The sequence below is a fragment of the Carlito syrichta genome, unplaced genomic scaffold (genome assembly GCF_000164805.1).
Source record: "Carlito syrichta isolate Samal-C Ts95f unplaced genomic scaffold, Tarsius_syrichta-2.0.1 Scaffold75492, whole genome shotgun sequence".
Taxonomy (NCBI): Eukaryota; Metazoa; Chordata; class Mammalia; order Primates; family Tarsiidae; genus Carlito; species Carlito syrichta.
The window spans coordinates 53,535-73,716 of NW_007019588.1; the positions used below are offsets into that span (position 1 = coordinate 53,535).

The 20,182-nt window shown below is 33.3% G+C and overlaps 1 protein-coding gene across 2 annotated transcripts in view; it reads left to right on the forward strand.

Moving 5' to 3' along the window:
• LOC103255712 (catenin alpha-3) overlaps positions 1 to 20,182 on the forward strand; it is a 165,386-nt gene that overhangs the window by 15,532 nt on the left and 129,672 nt on the right. Inside the window, exon 1 of one of the 2 annotated variants that reach the window (XM_021710101.1) lies at positions 9,811 to 9,960. The exons of the other annotated variant lie outside the window; for it this stretch is intronic. The gene's annotated coding sequence lies outside the window, so the exon portion shown is untranslated. Of the gene's footprint in view, positions 1 to 9,810; positions 9,961 to 20,182 lie in introns of those variants that run through there. 2 annotated transcript variants of the gene reach the window in all.

Sequence of the window (20,182 nt, forward strand, 5' to 3'; positions counted from 1 at the left end):
TCTAGGGGGTAAATCTTGGCTCTTTTTAATAGTGACTATATGACTTTTAGTAATATATATATATTTCTCTGCTATCCTGAATCCGTATATTTCAATTCAGATAATACTTACCTTGCAGTATTATAATCAGAATAAATGTATATAAAATATGTAGTGTGGTGATAGAAACATAATAGATACCTAACACATGGTGAGTTCTATTAAAGTATAGTGTTTATAACATGCAGTAACTTCTAATCATAATGGACTCATACACTGAGTAGTAAATTGAGTATGAGTTTTCCAAGGTCAAGGTGAACAGTTAAAACAGGTCAAAAAAACAGTTTATACTTTAATTTGCAAGGGAGGGAACAGAAAACCAGATATAAGGAATGGGAATAAGCAGAAGTACATGGGAGGAAGAAAAGAAGGAAAGAGGAGAAGGTGGGGAAGGAGGAGGAGAGAGAAAGGAAAGAAGGAGAAATGGAAGGAAGGAAAGAAGAAAGGAAGGAGAGAAAGAAATTGGGGCTGGGGTAAGGAGAGCTCTCTATTTACCAAGTGTGCAATGTACTGAAGAATATGACTAACACAATCTTTAGCTCCTGAGTTCCAACAACAAGGGCCCTACATGTAGTCAATAAAAAAAGTAAATATAAAGTAAATATTTATTTTGTGACTGTGTGATGATAACGTTTTTTCAAAATATGATACTAAATACAGAAAACAAAGGAAAAAACAAGCAAACTACTGCTGACAATATAAAATAAAATAAACCCCCAAAGCCAAAACACAAAATAAAGACAATTGTCAATCTGGAGAAATAATGATCAAGATTATATTAAAAGGTGTTTGTATAGAATTAGATGTTGCAAGTTAATAAGAAAAAATGACGACTCCACCTCCTCCTCACCCCTGGCCAACAGGAAACTGGACATAGGACCTATATGAGATATTCACAAAGAACACATGAGCATTTACAAAAAGCTTGTAAGTAGTTGTCCCATCTCATCACAGATTACAAAAATGCAAATAAAAGCAACAATGAAATACTATCTTCTCATTATATTTGAAAAATGAAAAAAAAAGATTAATATCTATTGTTAAAAAGTTTTTATGGAAAAGGGTTACATATAATGTCTGTGAAGATATTAACTAGGGTAAACTTTCTGAAGGGAAATTGAGAAGTATTGAAAGCCTTTATAAAAGTGCTTTTTCTTTGTCTTCTGGAATGTTCCTCCCCAGATACATTTTGGGAACTGCAGAAAGATAGTCATCACCGCCACTCATGTACATACATTTGTATATGTATTTTTATATAGAATATATGTGGTGGGACCCCCCCCCAAGAAAAACCAGAATTATCTTTTGGAGGGAGAGCCCCTTGTATTACAACCTTCCCCTGTTAGGTAAGTGTTCTAGGAACCGCTGACATCAGTGTACCAGCTAGCTTTGTGGAAGGCTGTGTTTGGTTTCAGCAATTTTTTTTTTTTTGCAGATTGCTTTGACTCGTGTGTCCATTTTATGATGAGTGATTTATGAGCACACCTGCCCATACCTTGCTGAATGTTCAGCAATTTTTGGTCAAAAATGGCACTCCTATACCCTGTCTTTCCTATTCACTTGATCTTGCCCTGAGTGCCTTTTTTTGTTTGTTTGGGTGAAAAAGAGTCCTCAAAGGGAAACGATTTGCCTCGTTTTGCCTATGTGGAAGAGGAGAAACAAAAAATGGCAGAGAAACTAATAGGCATCAAAAGTGGCAAGTTTAAAAACTGTTTTGAGAGTGGAAAAAGCAGCTTGATAGGTGTACTGCATCAAACAGAGGGTAATTTGAAGCTGACTGAAATTTAAACATGTAAGAATAAATACACACTTTTTCAACAAATAAATTCTGGGTTTTAGGGGGCCCTCACTTGTGTGTGTGTGTGTGTGTGTGTGTGTGTGTGTGTGTGTACATATGTATATATTTATAAGCACACATACACACAAATATATACCTATCTACATATATACATGCATTAAAAATACCTGAGGACTATTGATAATATATAAATAGATGATATTGGATCTATATTATGAAATAAGCTTTTAAAATGTGATGAAGCTGTATTTTACAGACACTGATAAACTTTATGATATAATAAGATGTTAAAAAATAAACAGAACAGTATACATGGTATGATCTCATTTTTGTAATATAATTTGTTGAAATAATTGCACACATATATTTAGCCTGCAATGATAGTCACTGAATTTTAGTTTCAAAATTTGGTATATAAAATAATCTTCTATAAACATAGAAGCTTCATGTATGAAAGTAGAGAGACAAAAAGAAGTCCAGTGTATTATTGATAGTTTATTCATAATTTTGTAGATGAATGTTTTTAATAAACCAAAGGAAAAAATAACTAACTATAATTTTACTATCTAGAAAAAAAACATGACTGTTAATTCATTTGATTTTCTCAATCTTTAAAAAGTTGCATTAATATAAATTTTATGCACTCTTAAGAATATTTACATTGAAATCTGCTGTTAGAAGAAATTTATATTTTATGTCTTTTGAGGGAGGCTACTGATTCTTGATTCAAACTGGCTAAATATCCTTTTACATTCATATAATAAATAGCACTGTCTCTGGATTGACTCTAACATCGTGAACTTCAAATACAAACTAGTAAGCCGATAGCATTGATGTCAAAATAATAGAATTACAGAATATATTGTAGCGGCAATATATTTTTCAGTCTAATCCTAACTGATAAAGTGTAAGTTTACCACTGCTGTTTTAGTGCCGATCATTATTGTGAAATGCTTGAAAACAAAAGACAAGTTAAGAAGCAGACAGGCATGCCAGAGTTCCTTGGATCCATAATCTGGTTATCATATACCAGGGTCAGTCTGAGCCAAGGTGTTCACTGACCCTTGGCTAAAAAAACAACACAAGGATTTCTGAACCCTGTATTATTGATATTTGGGGCCAGATAATTATTTGTTGTCAGACTAATCTCTGCATTGTAGGATGTTTACCAGCATCTCTGGCCTCTACCAAGTAGGTGCCACATCTCCCAGGTTGTGACACATAAAACAAACCCAAGAGATTGCCAAATTAACAATGAGATTGCTCTGGGGGCAGAGGACAGAGATAAAACCAGCCACAGTACAGGTCATCCTTTCTTGAGAAAGTTTGTCCTTTTCAATTAGATCCTTCCTGATTTTAATGTTAAAATTCTCAATAAAATTAAAGTGATAGTGGATGGTAAGATTTTTGTAGTACAATCTTCTCTTCTTTTTTTGTTTTTGCTTTGAATGTGTGTGTTTTATGCTCTTACTTAGTAAAATAGAATAATTTACAAACATATGTTTATTCTGCTACTTTAAAAAATATCACAGACCTGTAAAAACTCATGCTTAAGAACCTTTGGCAAAAATTATTCTATCTCATCTTTTACTTTGAAAATGTTTCCAATTACTATAGATTTGCATTGTCTGTGAGCTGTTTGTACTGAATCTGCAGTGGAAATGGTATATATTTTTCTGAATGATCCATACACCCTGGAGTTTTACCTTTGAAAGTTTTACTAATTGAGGCCTTACTTTTTAATTTCCTTTTGTGATCATAGACACAGTTTCATCCATATCCTGTCTCAGTACTAAGTTAGACTCCTGTGTCAGATGTTGCCTCTTGAGCAGAGTGTCTTATTTCTAGTTACAGAATTGAATTTCACTTGAAAAAGCCTTGTCTACTGCTAAGTGCCTTTCTAATCCAGATGTTTGCCTCTCCAAACTCACATTCAGAAGACAAGAAGAATTATGTTTTGTTTATTTAATGCTGGTGTATGTTCTGACCATATGGATTTAGCTTATACAAATTGATTGTATAGTTAGTACTCCTGACGTCGAATAGTAGTTAGAGTGAACTCTGTGTTTTCATTGCTGCAGCAGCAAAGGGGTGTGCTTTATATGTTGTGAATCTCAGGCAGTAATTATGTCTGATTTTAACATAAACGTTTACATAAAATAATTTTTATGGAACTGCATAAAACAGGAATTGTTACTTATATTGCAATGAAAAGGAAGAGTCCTTTAATCTGACAATGTATATAGAAAGAAGTATATTTTAAATTATATCAAGTCTTCTGGGCCAGGAGTGGTGGCTCACACCTCTAATCCTAGCACTTTGGGAGGCCAAAGCAGGAGGATTGCTTAAACTTAATAGATAGAGAACAGACAGGGCAGCATAACAAGACCCTATGTCTATTAAAAAAAAGAAAGAAAAACTTTGTATTATTTGTTTGAAAAAGTATGAATACTGTAGGCTGTGTAATGTCAAGCATAAATATAAAAATGATTTAGCAAGTTTAAACACTTAAACTTAGATTACTTGAGAATTGTTTGGATTGTCAAAATAACATACAAACATCATAACTTTCTGGAGACACTTTCCCATACTCTCTTTTATTATTATTTTTTCTTGATTATGAAAGATAAATAGTTCACAAAAGAAACTACAAACAATGATACTATGGTGCAAAAAAGGGAAAATATCCAAAACATTACACTATTAACCCATTACACAGATAAGATGTAATCTCTTCCGAGTGCACTTGAACTGCACTTTGAGAAGTTCTATGGTCCAAGTGATCAAGTGATCGAAAGACCACTGGTTAAATTATACCAACAAACACCAATTTTCAGTTTCCACCTCAGTGACTTCTCAGTTGTATCATGTTTCTTTTTCCTATCACTTTATCCATCTTCCCTTCCTTATTTATTTTCCACAATGATTTTTTCTCACTAACATAATTATTTTTGTTAATGATTCTGAATAAAAATACAACTTTAAATTTTCAAAATGAATGTCATTTTATTCTTTCATGAATCTTTAAAGTTCTTTATTTATTTTTGCCTTTTTGAAATAATCTAAGGTGTAATCTTAGAATATAATATAGACTTGTTTGCATAGATTTTTTGCAAGTTTCTCTATCTTAATTCTTCACTTATTGTCTCACTTTGTTAATTCTTATGAGCAGCGCAAAGAGGACTTTTATCACATTCTGATGGAAGAATACTTGATGATCCTTATCTTGTCAGAAAAGTCTAAGAAGTCTTGGCTTCTGGAAGACAATTCCCAATTAGTGTTGCTGTGTTCTGTCCTTTAAGAGCCCCAAATTGTTACATTTCACCTTAAACAAGTAAACACACAAATACATAGATAAATGATAGATGCTTAACACTGAAACATGTCATTGAAAAATTCATTTTACAATTTGTCCCAAACAATCTTATTTTTTAATTATTGTATCTCACCTCTTGGGAAACAATTTATAATTTACTTGGAGATTTACTAAATGAATCTTTAGCCTAAGAATTTAGAGAAAATAGAAACATGTAGTGTGTATACTGATAACACATTCAACTCATAAAATAAGTCATTTTTCTAAGAATTATTTTTTCCTTAATTCCAAAAATGCTCTTGAGAAAAGCATTTATTTTGGAAATATCTACTGTAGGTACTACACTTAAAGTCACTTATATTGTTTTACTTAAAAAGCATGTTTATATTAAAATGTTTACATTAAAAACATTTTTATAAGTAATCTAGAATTTTAGATATCATATTCAATTTCTTATAAATTTCAATGTATTGCTGACTGTTTAAGAATTCAGAACCAATACCATCATAATAGAAGACCTATTCCTTTAGCAATAGTCTAGTATTGTGTAGTACTTGAAGAACTTTTTGTAGTATTCTGATAGGCCATAGTTTCAGAGCCTGTAAAGCTACATTTTGAAAGCTGTTTGGTGTGTTCTGAAGATTCACTAGCGTTTTTAATGCCTCTCACTTGAAGTGAGTTCTCAGGAAGCTGTTAGTGGAAAAATCCTGGTCTCTGGAAATTGGTTACCCATAATTATATCTGGGACATAATTGGGGGCCTGGGTGGTCAGTAATGGATATATGGTGGTTTCCACAATATAGAGGATGGGCCGTAACTAGCATAGAAATGAGCTAGACCTAAAATATCTTTTTACTAAGACCATATTATTCTGCATGTGTGCCTTTTAAAATCTGTAAGTTTTGTCTAATATGTTTATACATTATCTTATGCTATCTGGTAATAGAGAGTTAAGAGAAATTTTGTTTGTCCATACAAGCAAGATATTAGATAGAGAGTATGTAGAGGTTCTTTGATCCTCGAATGGAGCCAAGAAGTTGATAGCAGTGATAATTAGAAAGAAATGCTCAAGGAGAAGGTTGATCTAGAATAGAGCAGAGTAGAAAAGTATAGGCTGCTTAATCTAGCTGCCTTACCCATGTGGAGTTCCTCTTAGCAAGAACAATCTGAAATCTATTTTATTTTATTATGGTATCAGAACTCATTTAAGCATCCTGAATCACAAGTTGTTTATCGAATGATGGCATTCTCATATTTAAAATGGGGCAAAAGTTTCTTTAAGAATCCATGTTGTTATCCAAAATTAGGTAAGATTTTGTAGTTTTTCAGTTTATAAGTTAATATTCAGATCTACTTTGGTAGGTATCTATAATCTTAGGATAATGATTTCTTATTTATTTATATCCTTACTTCTTTCAACTCCTCACTAAGGTGTTATGTAGCGAGGAGAAAAATATATTTTAAGTTTTATTTAGAGAGGGAAATCTTTAGGAAAATAAACTGCACAGTGTTGGAAAATGAAGCTCTGAAAGGTGGATATAAATAAGAAAATACTACTCAAAAAGTTTTCTATAAATATATAGTATTTTGCTGTGGAAGAACAAACAGGAGGAAAGAGGAAAGGATAGAGAGCAGTCATATAAGAAGGTGGGATACCAATTACTAATAAAGGTGGTCATCATGAAATAATTTTTTTCTATATTTGCTGACATACATTTAAGGGTGGGGATGCATAATTTACATTGTTTTTACTTTATACTTTGAAGTAATTTTAGTATTACAGAAAATTTGAAAAAAAATACAGAGATCCCATTTGTCTTTTACCCTATTTTTCCTAATGTTAACATCTTGCATTACCAGGGTTCATTTGCCAAAATGAAGACATGAACATTCATATTATACTACTAACTAAACTGTAGACTTGAATCAGATTTCAGTAATTTTCTACTCATGTTCATTTTTTGCTCTGGCATTCAATTTGGGATCCAACATTTTACTTAGCTACTGCATCTCCATCTTCACTCTAGACTATGTCATTTCTTCAGCCTTCACTTATCTTTCATGATGTTAATACCTTTGAAGTGTGCAGATGAAGTATTTTATAAAATGTCACGTAATTTGAATTTCTATTATATTTTCCTCACAATTTTAAGATTATCCATTTTTGGAGGCACTATCACAGAATTGATATGTACTTCTCCATCCATTAAATCAGAAGTTAAAGATGTTGATTGGTCTCATTTTTGGCAATGTTGGCCTTTGTCATTTGGTTAAGGTGTTGGTTGCTGATTTTCTCTGCAGAAAAGCTATTGCTGTTTTTTTCTTTGCAGTTAATAAATGTCTTAAGGGATGTGGCTTAAGACTGTTAAAATTTTATTCCTTCTCAAATGTTTACCTACTAATATTAATATTCATCATTGAATCCTGCCACAATATTGATTACTATAGTCTTTGCCAAACAATGATTTTCTGTTTTCCTTATTTTTTCTACATTTATTAATTGAAAAATTTTTTTAAAGACCTGTTCCTTCTCCTGTATGTATTTATTCATTCAATTATTTATTTCTTTCACTATGGGCTAATGGATATTTATTGTAATTTATGAAATTTAACTTTATTTTGTTGATAAAATTTTCCCACCTTTGGTATTAGAACTTTATTTAGGTTGGCTTTTGTCATATCCTTCGTTTTAGAGCAATTATTTATTTTAGCCACTTTAGCTGATTCAAGCTCAACTAATTCATCAACTCTTCTAGCTGAATTCACCTTTCCAGTTTCTGATGGTATCTACCCAAAACAAGCAAGTATTTGCATCACATCCCTTTCAGAGGCATCTATCTTCCTAGACCTCAGGTTAGTTGGTCACCTTGTGACTTCTGACCAGGACGGTCTTAACTTTTCCCTGAGCTTGACAGAATTTTAGACAGGATTATGAGTATAAGCCCTGACTTTCTTTTTCTTTCAGCTTTTACTTTAGAAAACTTGCCATTGTAAATTCTCTGCCCCTTTGTAATGTATATCTTGTCCCTGCCTTTTCCAGTTTCAAACAAAGGAATACCTTTCTTAAAGATATTTGAGCCATCCCTTTAAATGTAATTATTTCCAGTACTTCCCACTATCTCACCCCAGTGCTTAAAAACTCTTCTGCCTTTTGTTTCAACACAGTTGAGTTCAGTTTCTCTTTCCTATTGCAATATTATTGAAAAAATTTTGTTGTCTGTTTAGGCCAGTGCAATTTTTCTTTGACAGCTCTGATTGGTTTTAAGAAAACCAATAAACTTGTAGATTTTCTAGCTTTTTTTGTTGTTGTAAATGTGGGTGCAATGCTTTTTTCCCCTATTTTATTCACCCTTAAGGAAAACACAAAAAAACAAAGAAATTACAATTTTAATTTATTTCTATTCTCACTTTGTAAAATTTTCATGTTACCTCAAAATATTTTCACAATCTTTCCCATATGCACAAATTATATATATGGATGAATTTTAAGAATTTCAGAATGTTGGTTCACTACAGTGGATTTATAAGAGGACAGTCAGGCAAAATTATCCTCAAATGAAAACAACAAATCAATGAGAGCAGAAATGCAGAGAAGAGAGGCGACTTAGGGAATATAAGCCCTCAGAAGTATATATATTTCTTGAGTGAATTTAAAATTCTCAGAAAATGTATGACAAAAAGCTTGACACAGTTTAATTTCAATTTCAAAATATAAAAACTTCAACTTCAGGATTCAGATTACAAACGAACAGAATCAAGGATAATTATTCAATAATGTCAAATAGATAGTATTTGTTTAATATTAAAATTGATATAAAATATTTTCTTTTATTTTTTGAAAAACCTAATAAATGGTAGATTACATATATCATACAAAAATATAATTATTCTCTTTTGAGCATTACATAATTTATATTCAATTGATAGTAGTCTAATGAGAATAGATTTTACATCTTTGCCATGTGTATGTGACTACAGGTATTGTAGCCAGTTTTTAATAAAAGGAGCTATGATCAGCATATTTATATGAATCATTAATCATGGTACTATATTAAATATAATAATATAGATATATGAGCATAATTTGTGGACAAACAAATGTCATGAATATTTGAAATTTATACCATGTTTCTCAAATTGTTATTCTATTTAAAAAAACTTTTGCTAAAAAAAAGAAAGGAAATATTTAAACTTTCATAAGCTATTTGTTTTAAAATCTATTCATTATATATTTATATTCAGCTATTCATTTAATACAAATATATGCTTTACAAAATTATATTCATTGTAAAAGCATAATTAAGAAAAATATGCATAAAAATAGTAGGCATACACTTCTTTCTCAAAATATACTTTAGTGGTTCACTATTCATATGCTTTGTCAAGATTTAAATTTCTAGAATGTCCACAGGAATTAGTTTTCAAATTATATTTCATGCATCTTTACCTTACCACACAAAATGTTCTAAATATAATTCGATTTTTTTCTGCACAGGAATATTTTAAACTTCTTGAGAGAAGAAACAAACTCATATAAGTATAGTATGTAGTAGATGTCAGTAAATATTAAGTGATGTTGTGAATGATTCATAGTATTATGACCAAACATAACTGTACTATGCTGTAATAACAATGTTGGATGAAGGTGTTCTGATATAAACAGGAAAACTTATTTATAACCCAAAAGGACCCAATTACGTGAGGGATTTATCTCCTTTTTGACAGAATTTCTTTCCTGTCCTTGTGATCAGACTAGCAAACCTCCTATCTACTTCCAGTTTATTGTAAACTGGAGCATGGAAATCAGGTAACCAAACTTATTTAAATTATGTGCAAAGTATAAGTTACTGGACTCTGAGTTGCATCCTAAAGGCACGCTTGTGAATAAAAGTATGAGCTTTTGGAGCTTGTTGTTTGAGATCTAACCTTTATAATATTTGTTCATTAAATTTTTTGAGGATTTCTATATTTTCAGTTTTGGCAGCATTAAAAGACAAAATTATATCAACATCCAGAAATAATAAGCCAAAGGAAACATAATGCAGTGCTTAGTCTAAATCTTTGCAATACTTTTTTTTTTTGTTTTTTTTTAATTACATGTATGGGGCTTTTTTTTTTTTTTTTTTTGAGTGGGAATCTCACTCTGATGCCCAGGTTGGAGTACAGTGGTATGCTCATGACCACCCCAGTGTCGACCTGCTGGGCTCAGGCAATCCTTCCTCCTCAGTCTTACAAGTAGCTGGAATCACAGGTTCGTGCCACCACACCCAGCTAATTTTTTGATTTATTGTAGAGATGAGATCAAAGTTGCCCAGGCTGGTCTCGAATCCATAGGCTCAGGCAATTCCCTAACCTTGGCCTCTCAAAGTGCTGGGATTACAGGCTTGAGCTATTGCACCTGGCCTATAGGACAATTTTTATACAGTTTAGCTATAATTTATTTGTGTAATGGGCATCTCAGTTGAGTGTTAAATATGAATAATGAATACACCTAAATGTTGTAAATTTTCTAATACTATTGTAGACTTTTTTTAGAGTGTAAACATATCATCCTGTGCAGAGACTATTATTGTATTCTTGTCTGGCCAGCAATTCATCTGAAATATTGCTCTTAAGTCTTAAGTCTGGAAGTCATTTTATGAATTTTTATAAAAGGAACAATAACACATTGAGGTGACACTAAAGGAAAACTTTGATGCTGATAATCTGGATAACATGTTTTTGAAGAAGTGTCTGTCTAGAACTAAATAGTTATACAGAAAAGGAATATATAAGGGAATAAATAAAAGAATGAGAAAAGTATTTTTAACAGTATATGGTAATTATTTTTACATAACTGAAGATTTTCTTGTGAAAAATAGATTCATGCATTCCTTTAAGTTGTCGAAGCCAAATTCAGGCTAACATATAGATATAACAAATAAGGGAGATGAAGAATTGCTGAATAACTGACTTTTTCTAAAAATCGGATAGCATGCTTCAGAATATAGTACATGCTTGGGTTGGAAGACAGAAGAGATCAAGTGGTAGAAGGGCTGAGAGCTAAGCAGAACCTCCTAACAAACAAGGTCTTTGAGCTACTGAGACTGGTCTTTACTTTGTTGCAAACACAAACTCAATAATGTTGATGCCCCTAAAGGAGTTGATCAGACTTTTAATGACTCATGTTAACCAAGTTCTCCAAAATTTCAATGTATAATTATACACACACACACACACACACACACACACACACACACACACACACACACACACAAATACAGTGTATTATATATAATTATATACACACATGCATACATACGATATATGTATGATATCTCATGAAAGGTTGTTAAAGATTGTCCCTCCCTTTATGGTAGTCTATTTTGGAAGATATCTTATAACAACCCACCTGTTTTGGTGAGAAGAGGACCAGAGAAAAGGTGGTTAAGGCTTGATCTTCACGTTATGGCTAAAAATATACAGTGCAAGAAACATATGGTCATGTCAGGATCACATCTGTCAAAAGGATAGGGGTACTCATGTCAGTTTTTTTGTGCTCCTCAAAACAGCATGTTTTCATGTATACATACAGTTTACCACCTTTAAAATAACTCTTCCTTTAGAGAAAGTTTTATACTATAGTCACATTTATGCAAATTTCATTTATTATGGTACATGCCAATCCCAAATGAAATTTATATATGTGAATATTACTTTGGAAGTCATGAGTCTCATTTATTACATTATAATTTTTCCTGGCAAAATGTGCATGGACTATTTTATTTCTCTGTCCCAACAAATCTGGCGTTTGACCTTCAGGAAAGTCCACAGAGAGGTGGAAGCATCATTGGTCATGAATGTTACAGATGGAATAATGTTTTTGGAATAAGATAATATTTTATACCTCCACAAAAATAATAGTTATTATTTGTTTTTCTTTTTATTGGAAAAAAATTAAATGTACAGAAGTTTAAACACTGGTACAATGTATACCCATATTTCCATGACCTAGATGAAACAGCTTTAACTTAGTGCCAGAGCCATACTTTTTTTAGCTACTTCAGAGTAATTTGAAACATCATAGCAAATTTTACCTAAATATTTCAACAGGCATATCCCCAAATAATAGACATTTTCTTATATAATCACAATATGATCGTTACACTGAAGAAAATTAACAATAACTTCCTAATATCGCTTAATACATAATTTATATTCAAATTTCTTCACATCTCCCAAATACCCTATACCAAGGGTCCCCAGTCCCCAGGTCATGGACTCGAACTGGTCCATCTGTTAAGGACCAGATCATACAGCCGGAGATGAGCAGAGGCGCCAGCAACCGAAGTTTCATCTATATTTAGGCTACTCCTTATCACTCACACTACTGCCTGTGCTCTGCCTCCTGTCATATCAGCAGTGGCATTAGATTCTTATAGGAGCATGAACCCTATTGTGAACTATACATGCAGGGATCTAGGCTGTGCATTCCTTACAAGAATCTAATGCCTGATGACCTGAAGTGGAGCTGAGGCATTGATGCTAGCACTGTCACCCTTCACCCCCAAATGAGACCATCTAGTCCCAGGAAAAAAAAATTCAGGCTACCACTGATTCTGCAATATGGTGAGTTGCATAACTATTTCAATATATATTACAATGTAATAATAATAGACATAAAATGCACAGTAAATGTTATGCACTTGAACCATCCCCAAATCATCCCACTTCTCCCCTCCCACCACCCCATCTGTAGAAAAATTGTCTTCCATGAAACTGGTACCTGATGCAAAATGGTTGGGGGCTGCTGCCCTATACAGCTTTTATTTTTTCCCAGAAGTGGTAAATAAAGTTCACAAATAAAATATAACAATTTTTGATGTGATAGAAAGAAAACATTGGAAGAGTCTCTTTCTTTAATAGAAGACATGCAAATGTTCCTTGTGGACCTCATTTCTATGATTGAGACATGTGGGTATTAATATTATTTACCTCATGATATTATTATTTTAATGGAATAATTTTTCTTTTTTATTTTAAAGATGTGGGGTACGCTTCAGGATTAGGTAAATAAGTGGTCATCGTACAGGTGAAGTTTGGACCTCCCTTTGGTCCCCACTTCACCTGTTTTGAGATCAGGTACTCTCATTGATGTTATGTACCCCCTTCCTCCACTGGCAGTGTGGTTAGTGAGGCTGAGCATTTTTTCATATAGTATTATGATAAATGTTCAGGGTCTGCTTATGAGTGAGAGCATGTGGTACTCAGTTCTTTACTTCTGTGATAGATCACTGAGACTGACAGACTCAAAATCCAACCAACTTGCTGCGAAGTCCATAATTTTGCCCTTCTTTATGACTGCAAAATATTCCATTGTGTGTGTGTGTGTGTGTGTGTATATATATATATATATATATATATATATATATATACAACATTTATATATATATAACATTATTTAAATCCAGTCCACTTTTGATGGGTAGCATGGTTGGTTCCATGTTTATGCTATTGTGAATAGTGCTGCAATAAACATGCATACATGCATGCACAGATACCATTTTTGTAGAATGATTTGAGTTCCTTTGGGTACATTCCTAGAAGGGGGATTGCTGGGTCGTATGGAAGTTCAATTTTTAGATCTTTCAGGAATCACCACATTGTTTTTCACAGAGGTTGTATTAGTTTGCACTCCCAACAACAGTGTAGACGCATTCCCTTTTCCCCGCATCTACTTGAGCATCTGTTGTTTTTTGAGTTATTGATGATGGTCATTCTGACTTGAGTTGGTGGTGACTCAGTGTGGTTTTAATTTGCATTTCTTTGATGGTTAGTGAGGCTAAGCATTTTTTCATATATTTGTTGGCTGCTCATATTTTTGAGAAGTGCCTATTCTTATCTTTTGTCCACTTAGCCCCATAAAGCTGTTTGTTTTTTCCTTTTGGCATGTTTGAATGTTTGTAGATCTGGATGTTAGGCCTTTGTCAGACATACAGTTGGCAAATAATTTTTCCCATTCTGTGGTCTGTCTCTCTGCTCTCTTGGAGGTTTTTTCCTGCAGAAATGTTCAGTTTGATAAGGTCCTGCTTGTCTATCTTATCTCTTATGGTATGGGCAGGGTTTTGATCAGGAATTGGTTGCCTATTCCAATTTCCGTAAGGGTGCCTCCTGCATTTTCTAAGATTCTTATAGCTTGAGGTTTTATGTTTAGGTCATTGATCCATTTAGAGTTGGTTTTTGTGTATGTGATAGGTAGGGGTCCTGTTTCAATCTTCTGCATGTGATCAGCCAGTTTTCCCAGCTCCATTTACTGAATAAGTCCTGCTCTCCCCAGTGGTTATTGGTGGAAGCTTTGTCAAAGATGAGTTGTTTGAGAAATTAAGGTTTTGTTTCTGAAATCTCTATCCTATTCCATTGGTCTATCTGCCTGTTCTTGTGCCAATACCAGGCTGTTTTGGTTATTGTAGCTTTATAGTAAAGCTGAAGTCTGGAAGTGTGATACTACCTGGTTTGTTTCTTTTACTAAGGATGGTTCTGGCTATTTGTGGTCTTTCATATTTCCAAATAGACTTCTGTATTGTCATTTTCATGTCTCAGAAGAATGATGTTGATAATTTAATGGGCATTGCATTGAATTTGTAGACTGCCGATGGTAGGATGGATATTTTAATGGTATTGATTCTTCCAAACCATGGGTATGGAATATCTTTTCATTTGTGCATGTCTTCTTTGATTTCTTTGAGCAGTGTTTTGTAGTTTTCACTGTAGAGGTGTTTCACTACTCTGGTTAGGAAGATGCTGAGGTATTTCATTCTTTTTGTGCCTATTCTGAATGAGATTGTGCTTTTTATTTGGTTCTCTGCCTGTTTGTTTTTTGTGTATATGAATGTGACTGTCTTTTGCATGTTTGTTTTGTGCCCTGAGACTTTGCCAAAGTCCTTTATCAATGCAAGGAGGTTTATGTCAGATTATTTTGGGTTTTCAAGGTATAGGATCACATAGTCAGCAAAGAAGGATAACTTAACTTCCTCTTTCCCAATTTGAATATCCCTGATTTCCTTCTCTTGTCAAATTGGTCTAGCTAGGACTTACAATACTATGCTGAATAGGAGGCGTGAGAGTAAGCGGCTTTGTCTTGTTCTGGTTTTCAGGGGAAGTGCATCCAATTTCTGTCTGTTTAGCAATATGCTGGCTGTGGGTTTATTATAAATGGCTCTTACTGTTTTGAGATTCATTCCTCTATGACAAGGTGCTTGATAATTTTTTATCAAAAAGGGATGCTGGATTTTATCAAACACTTTTTCTGGGTCAATCATGTGGTTCTTGTTTTTATATCTGTTGATATATTTAGTACCAGTCCTGTATCCTGGGGAAGAAACCTACTTAGTCATGGTAGATGATTGTTGATACGTGTTTTTAGATCCGATGTATTAGAATCTTGTTGAGAATTTTTGCATCTATGTTTATCAGGGATATTGGTCTGTAGTTCTTGTTCTTTGTTTGATCTTTACCTGGTTGGGTGTCAATGTGACATTAACTTCATGAAAGAATTTGGAGAGAGTTCAGTATTTCTCAATTGCCTGGAATACTTTCAATAGGATTGGTTACAGCTCCTCCTTGTATGTTTTGTAGAATTCTTCTGGAAAGCTGTCTGGTCCAGGGATTTTTTTTTTTTTTTTTTTTTTTTTTGTAGGTAGTTTTCTTATGAGAGAGTCAACTTCCTGGGTTGTTGTTGGTCTGTTTAGAGTCTCACTTTCTTCTGATTTTTACCTTGGGAGGTAATGTGATGTCAGAAAGTCCTCCATTTTATTTAGGTTTTCGAGTTAGAGTCCATAGTAATTTCTGACAATCTTTTGCATTTCTTTGTAGTCAGTTGTGATTTGATCTTTTGCATTTCTGACTGAGTTTATTTGGGTGGCTTCTCTCTTTAGGTCAATTTGTTAAGGGGTTCATCAATCTTGTTTATCCTTTCAATGAAACTGCTTTTTGTTTCATTGATCTTTTCTTTCTATTATATTTTTTTCCTGTATTTGGACTTTTTACTTTGATGATCTGGGTTCTTTTGCCAAAGTTAAGGTTTTGGTGGTTTTGTCCTTCCACCTCCCTTATGTGATTTGCTGGGCTGTTAACTTGTGATCTTTGTATTTCCTCGATGTGTGTTCATACAGATATTAATTCCCCTCTTAATACTGATTTCATGACATCCCAGAGGTTTTGGTAATTTGTTTCTTCATTTTCATTTTTTCCAGGAATCATTTAATTTCTATTTGGATTTCTGTGTTGACCTAGGAGTTGTTCAGCATCATGCAGTTTAGTGTACATGTCTTTTTGGGTTTGGAGGAAATTTTTGTTGGTGTTAATATTTATTTATCCACTGTGGTCTCAGAAGGTGCATGGCAGTATTTCAATCTTATGAAATTTGTTTATGCTTGATTTATGGCCAAGGATGTGATCGATCTTGGAGTACATTCTGTGTGGTGATGAGTAGAATGTATATTCTGTTGATTGTTGGGTGGAGTGTTCTATAGGGTATATATTAAGTCCATTTGGTCAAGCTCAAGTTGAGGTTCTGCGTCTCTTTGATTGATTTTTTTGACTTAATGATCTATCTTAGGTTGTTAGAGAGGTACTTAATTCTCCAGCTATGATAGTGTTACAGTCTATACATATATATACATATATGTATATAATCTATATACTTAGTAGTTGGTTTATACAAACTGGTGCTTCTGTGTGTTTAGGATGGACATTTCTTGTTGCTGGATTGAACCTTTTATCATTATGTACTGTGCTTCTGTATCTTTTAAAATTTTTGATAGCTTAAATGTTTTGTCTGATATTAAGATCATGACTCCTGCCTTCTTTTGTGTTTCATTTGTTGGAAAATTTGTTTTCCATCCCCTAACTTTGAGACTGTGAGTGTCCTTTGTAGTGACATGTGTTTTCTGGAAGCATCATATTGTTGGGCTATGTTCTTTTTTAATCCAGTTTTCTATTCTATGTCTTTTCATTGGTACAGGCTGATTATTGAGATATGAGAGTTTATCCCTGTCATGAGCCTTCTATAAAATTTGTTTTTGTTGCTGTTTGTTTATTTGTTTGTTGGTTTTCTTTTGATTTGGGGGTTGATATATGTGTGTGTGTTTAATTCTGCAGTCACAGTGCATGCTGTGTTGATTCTCTGTTTTCCTGCATTCTTGGAAAGAGGAGGTTCATTTTTTTAAATTTTCCTTCTTCTGTGTTTAATGCCTTCCTATGCATCTCTTGTACAGCTGGTCTGTAGGCAGCATAGACTTTTAGGCATTGATTGTCTGGGAAGGATTTTAATTCTCCATCACTAATGAAGCTTAGTTTAGCTGGGTAGGAAATCCTTGGTTGGAATTGCTTATCTTTGAAAACTTTGAAGATTGGACTCGAGTCTCTTCTAGCCTGTAGTGTTCTGTAGATAAGTCTGCTGCAGTTGGTCTTCCCTAGTAGGTAGTCTGAACTTTCTCTCTCACTGCCTTTAAGAGTTTTTTATTTTATACACATTTTGTATAAGGTTTACTGCTTATGGAATGCATTTACTCAAAAATATTTCATTTGATTCTTGCCTAGGCTCTGTGAGGTAGAGCAGGTGAATATTTTGGTTATCATTCTCCCCAGTATTATGAAAAGTCTTGGAGGCCAAGATGAGACTCTTGTTTGCATAAATTATAAGTACCATATATTCATTCCTTAGTATACTACAAGTCCTATGCTCTCTCTCTCTCTCTCTCTCTCTCTGTGTGTGTGTGTGTGTGTGTATAACATATATTTGTATAACATACACATGTATTTATGTGTGTGTATATATGGTGAAGCAAAGATGGCAAAGTTATTTGCTACATACCTAATACTTGGCAGATTTGGAATTTGAATGAATATCTGTATGACAATTTACATATTTTTCCTATTATGCCACTTTTTTGCTTTGTATATATAATGTCATCATTATTATTCATAAATAATGAATAATTTTTTAAAGGTTTTTTTCTCTAGTAATTGAGACAACATATTTGTGTTCACAAGTGATTAGATGTCTGCAGGGAAGAACTAATAGCATGTTCTGAGTTTTAAAGGAATAATTAAATACCTGAAAATATGATTCACTTTGGACCAACAAACATGGGGGAAAGGAAGAAGATGAGCAAAATATTAATAGTTAATGAGCAATATCTCAAGATATTTATCTGCAGCAATAAATTTCTTAGTTTGGCTTGTGGGTGCATTGTGTAGAAGGAAGTAAGATGGAATGAGATTGAAAAACTGGTAGGGCATAAGTTCTGGTGATTTCTGTGACACAACAATTCTGTTCCTAGGTATGTACTCCAGAGAAATGCACCCATATGTACACCCAAAGTAAAATGCAAAAATATTCACTATTCATACATAATAACTAAAAATGGAATGGTTCCCAAAAGATCATTTATAAGAAAACCAATAAATAAATTGCTGTATGGTTGCACAGTAGAGTAATATCTGTCTAGAGGAATAAGAATAGGCTGAATATAACTACATGCAATGGTATAGGTTCATTTCAAATAGATAAATGCTAAACCTAAAACCCAGACATATGAGTATATGTGTTGTGATTCAATTTTTATAAGATGGGCAAACCTTTTGTTTTAGAAATCAAAATAGTGATTGCCCTTTAGAGTTAGAGACTAGAGAAAGACAGAAGGAGGCTTCTGGGGTGCTGGTGGTTCTTTTAATTTCTACATTTGTGTGCTAGAAACATGGATTTGTGAAAATAGTTCCAATGATACATTGATGATGTGAGCATTTTTCGATATGTGTTTTCTACTTATAATGGTGTTATCTGAGGAATTGATATTTCTTATTTGATAAGGAGGCATAGATAGCATTTTTTAGCTATCTAAAATTACACAATTTCATTACATTCAAAAGGCTTGAATCAATAGTAGTAAGACAAAAGGATTGAAAACAAAAGAGACAAGATCAGAAGACAGCAGTAATAGGAATACATAGATGAAAATGAACATGATAAAAGTATGATGAATGTTATGGGCAAACTTTGTACCTAACTGAATAGGGTAAAATAAAAGGAAGAATTTTTTTTAATGAAGTTTCAACTTTTAAATTTTTTATTTTAAAATTGTGGGGTACAATTCAGGGTTAGGTATACTAATATTCATTGTGCAGGTACCCTTGTTGATGAAGTGTGCCCCCTCTTCCCCAGGCAGATTCCAATTTCTGCCAATCCCACCTCCCCGATCCCCCCACCTCCTGCCCACAATTTCCCGCTACAGTCAATCCTTTTCTTATAGTATTACGATAGTTGTTCAAGGTTCACTTAGGAGTGAGAACATGTGATACTCAGTTCTTTGTTTCATTGAAAGATCACTCAGTATTATAGACTCCAAGTCCATCCAGGTTGCTGTGAAGTTCATGATTTTGTTCTTCTTTATGGCTGCGTAATAGTCCATTATGTATATGTACTATATTTTTTTATCCAGTTCTTTTTTGATGGGCAGTACGGTTTGTTCCATGTTCTTGCTATTGTGAACAATGCTGCGATAAACAAATGCAGGTATCTTTTTCATAGAATGCTTTGAGTTCTTTCGGGTATATTCCCAGTAGGGGGATTGTGGGGTCATATGGAAGGTCGAGTTTTAGAACTTTTAGGAATGGCCACACTGTTTTCCACAGAAGCTGTACTAGTTTACACTCCCACCAACAGTGTAGAAGTGCTCCCTTTTCACCACATCCTCTCCAGCATCTGTTCTTTTTTGAGTTATTGATGATGGCCATTCTGACTGGAGATAATCATATACACAAAAGAAGTTACTATGACTATGACACTTCTTCATTTTATATTTTGACACTTCATTTTATATTCTAATCATTATATAGCTTGTATGACATTTGTTTCTAGAGCCATATTGCCCAAATTGAGTCCAAGTTTGTTTACATAAGTAGTTTTATATAAATCTTGTGCATCCTGTTAAAATCAATCTATATACAATGACTCTCTCACTAGTAAATACCAATAATGTGTTTGAAAG